Source organism: Salvelinus namaycush, chromosome 18 (genome assembly GCF_016432855.1).
Source record: "Salvelinus namaycush isolate Seneca chromosome 18, SaNama_1.0, whole genome shotgun sequence".
Classification (NCBI taxonomy): Eukaryota; Metazoa; Chordata; class Actinopteri; order Salmoniformes; family Salmonidae; genus Salvelinus; species Salvelinus namaycush.
The window spans coordinates 19,321,043-19,325,383 of NC_052324.1; the positions used below are offsets into that span (position 1 = coordinate 19,321,043).

General features: G+C 38.9%; 1 long non-coding RNA gene across 1 annotated transcript; it reads left to right on the forward strand.

Annotated features, from left to right (window-relative positions):
• Window positions 1-505: 505 nt before the first annotated feature.
• Window positions 506-1,704, forward strand: LOC120063486. Its single transcript, XR_005478513.1, has 3 exons — window positions 506-581; window positions 1,229-1,323; window positions 1,601-1,704. It is a non-coding gene; the product is annotated as an uncharacterized LOC120063486 (long non-coding RNA).
• The last annotated feature ends 2,637 nt before the right edge of the window (window positions 1,705-4,341 follow it).

The following is a 4,341-nucleotide window of genomic DNA, read 5'->3' on the forward strand; positions in this document are numbered from 1 at the left end:
GACAGACCTATGTGGGTTTGTATTTTGAATTATGTGGTCGCACATTGAGATTCGTGGTTGTAAGTACGATTCGCAAATGTGTAATTTAATTTTGCAAGCTTGTATCATGATTTGTGAAAGATTTAACAACGGTTGCAAACTTGCATTTTGATATTTGAATACATTCAATAAGATTTGCCAGTATAATTTATTTTCAGAATTATTACAAATCCATTTACGAGTATAAATATTCAACTGTGAATCAAAATAACACTTGCAGATTTTGAATCTGTGTACACTCCGAGTTCTGTCACTGTTGTTACATTACCAAGATATTCTCAAACTGTTACCAAGTTTTGTAAATTTGTCGAAAGAGATTTGCAAATCGAAAGAGATTTGTAAGTCAAAATGTGATTTGCGTGCTGGGGGCAGCATTTTTTACTCTTGACCAATCAGTTCCTTCTGTCAAAACCACAACCACCTAACCATTGGCTGGATTGTTCCATCAATCAAATCTCAGGAAGTAGCTACCCACATGAGCAAGAGAGGATTTTTTTTTAAAGAAAGTTTTTTAACGTTTTTCTTTAGCAAGAGAGGATGAGGTAAAAGAAACAAAAAAAATCTACTTGAAATCAATAGTCTCTTTTATTTGTATTCATACATTTTTGTGTGTGAAAAGGCATGACAGTAGTTTGCTTATCATTTAGAATATAATGGTACATTTCAGACAAACTCCTGACCTATTGCATTAGCTAGCTGGCCTCTGACATTCATCCTAGCTTCACTATCAACTGGCTAGCTTTATCAGGCAGCTTTAGATGCAAGGAAAACAAATATATTTGCTAGTTAGTTAACCATCTGATTGATATACATGCCATTGAAAATGCTGGGAAAAGCTAGCTAACTACCACCATCATCACTAAAGTGTAGCTAATGTTAGCTAGGTTTCTAGAAAATAAGACTTGTAACTGACTTTTGAACACTTGTCTAACTACTTCATTCCACTGCCTGTTTATTGATTAATTGGTGACTGAAAAAGTTGGCTAGAAAAATGCCCCTCTCAATTTCACTGCAAAACTATTAGCTAGATAAAAGTAAACTGGTAAACTTGATCAAGCTTATGAATATGTAAAACTGTTTACAAAAATGATGACACATTAAAGGTAGTTGGTGTTCTCAGTAACTTGAACCAGCACTGAAATTTGAGCAGTGAGGTTCATTTATTCCCACGTTCTGCTCTTTTCATCAGGTTGAAGCACATCCCTAACACCATACAGATCTAAAGAACTTGGGAACCTCCCAGCCATCAGGAAAATAATCTTGTTCTTGGAGTTTATTCACAAGGTTCGATAGAAATAGATCCACACATGTTAAATGCTATTGTGCAAACCTGTCGCTAAACTTGTAACTTGGGAAGCTCATTCAATAATACAGACGTGGGGGATTTATTTCCCAGGGGACTGAACTGCGTGCAAGTTTTTGTTAGATTTTGACCACAATTAGTTGAATGAAGTGTTAGTGAAGTGCTGGAACAAAAAAGACTTCTGTGTAAAGAACCTATGGCTGTCATGACTTCAATTGACCAAATACAGTTACCATTTTATTTTGTTAATCTATGTAGGTTTGTCATATGATTTCCACGAGCCTGGTGAAGATGTATACAATCATAATACAAGGCAGTACATTTCCCTGCATCCAGTTTGAGGCCTGCTACCAGCAGGAACATGGAGCACTCCATGTCAGTAAATCATGCATATTGTTTATATACTGTATATATAGCTAATACTCCACTCATATGCAGAGTGAGAAGCCCTACGCACCATACACTTGTCTACTCCTGGAGTAACTCCCTGTCCGAGAGATTGATTAGAGGGTTTTGGGCCAATGGGAGGTCAGGGGTGAGGTCTTAGGAGTGAGAGTGAAGTTACAGACATGAAGATACAACTTGAAACCCCCCGCCCCTTTCACTCATCCATTTGACTGATTGGAAGGCACCCTTATAGTCCTCAAAAATCAACATATACATGTTAACTCTCTTGCAAGAACATTCCGTACCTCTATCCATCTCTCTACAGGTGCTAGAGACAGAATATTCCAAGGACCTCCAGAGCCTTCAGATCAACTACCTGTGATCTCTCCAGAGAAGTAAGCTCCGCTGGTGGTAATATACTTGATGCACCATGTAAACCTTCTTCACTATGGTTGTCTGTCTGTGTGATGACACATATCATATTATCCAGGGCCACTGGTTGGATTTACTGTACTCACTCCAAAACACATGTACTCTCCTCCCACTAAAAGTCTCCCAGACTTTTATAAAACCGAACGTGTCCATCCCTCTGTTCCCAGGTGAGTCTGCCGGGCCATGGAACTCTAGAGCAGAACATCAAGAACCCTGCCACCATGTTGTCAGCTGTAAACAGTTCCCTGAGGAAGGAGGCAACTACCAAGGCTTCACATTTGGGGGATGACCACCAAATGCAATAAAGTGTTGTATAAACTACTCGTTCATTTTTTTATAGGTTACAAAACAATTACTGTTTCTTAGCCTGTTCTCATTTTTACTAACTACTATGGTAAACATCTGACAACATGCAGACTTTATCCATCAAGGCAACACTTAGAGCTTATAATTCAAAAAGGTTTAAGTCTCATATCCAGGGTGAAAAAAATGTTTTATGTATAAAGGACATCACACAGGTGTGCCAACTGAAATATATATCCCAGACAAGACTTAAGAATAGGACAAATAGGCTGCGTTTAGATAGGCAGCCAAAGTAAGAAGGTCAGAATTGGGCTGCCTGTCTAAACGCAGCCAGGGACAAGTGAATATAAGTCAGTTCTTGTATTCGCAGCAGTTTCCATGAATTTGAGTGGTTACATACAGTACATGTTAAATGGCTATGAGATAGAGATAAGAAGACTCTTGCTGTAATCAAAGGGAATGAACCACTGAAGGCCCCAGTATTCAGGCAGGCAGCTTGTAGCAGATGTGTTACAGCATGCAGTGGCCTGATAGGGAGATGACAATGAATACATTATGTACGTTTCACCACCAAAGCCGTGTTAGCATTTACTGCACGTTGCTGAACGTTCAAACCATTTTGTTAGTGTCATTGATATAAATGAGCAATTCAAATACAGTTCATAAACATTGACTGTGATACCACTAGGGTCCTTTGGTGGTCTGGCAGCATGCTCCTTTCTAGTAATCTTACTCCCTCTCCACCTGAAATGCAACAAAAACATGAGCAACAATAATACTAGTCAGTCAGTAACTTGGCTAACAAGGCTAGTTAAACACTCATGTAAATGTGCACATCAGCCAAATGATACCCAACCAGCCTAATAGTCTATTTGCAGTGAAATTTGGAGGGGCATTTTTCTTGACAACTTTTTCAGTCACCAATTAATCAATAAACAGTGGAACGAAGTAGTTTGACAAGTGTTCAAAAGTCAGTAACAAGTCTTTAAAATATAGCTTCAAATATGTCTATATTTTTTTCTAGAAACCTAGCTAACATTAGCTACACAGCAGTGACGATGGTGAGAGTTAGCTAGCTAGCCCATGACATTTATAACCAACTTCATCAATCAGATGGTTAACTAACTAGCAAATACGTGACTGATCGGCTCAAATCGGTGTTATGTAGCAAAATTTGAAATGTTTTTTTTTTTACATTGGATAAAGTAGAGACTCAGAGCTACAAAATGGTATATCATACACTGCATTTTTGAGGAACAATGGGAAAGTAATTCTGCTTTGAAAGTTGATAAACTTGTAAACTCACTTTTGAGAAAAGGGCCTTTGAATGTTTTGGCACCTACTGGAGAGCTCTCCTTTGTCTACACCCATTCAGCATTGTTCACACCCTCTTAAGCCAGCCCCACCCATCTCTTTAAGGATTCAGATGTGAGATAATGTGCTAAACAGTGAGTAGTGTAGTAAAGATTAAGACTAAAAGTGTTAGTAGCCTACAATAAGGAGCAATTCCAGGTAAACAGAAAGTGTCCAGATAAAAATATTTTATAAATATTAGATGACGCTGACCGAGACACATTTGTCTAAATTGATGGGTCATGTGAAAGAAATGCTATAACCCCCAGCCACATCCAGACGTGGAAAAGTACTAACCAGCTGTGGGATGTTAACCCCTGTCACAGTGTTGTCCTTCACAACACCAGCAATCTAACACAAAGTGTTCACTCTGGTCTTTCTGAAGCGCTGCTTGATGAGGCTGAAGCACCAGTCGGGAGCAAACTTGGTGTGGCCTGTGATCAGGAAGTGAAGGTTGAGACACAAGATGCTACACCGCAGACCAATCTGAAACTCATCTCTTGGCATGTTCAGCCCACTCATTA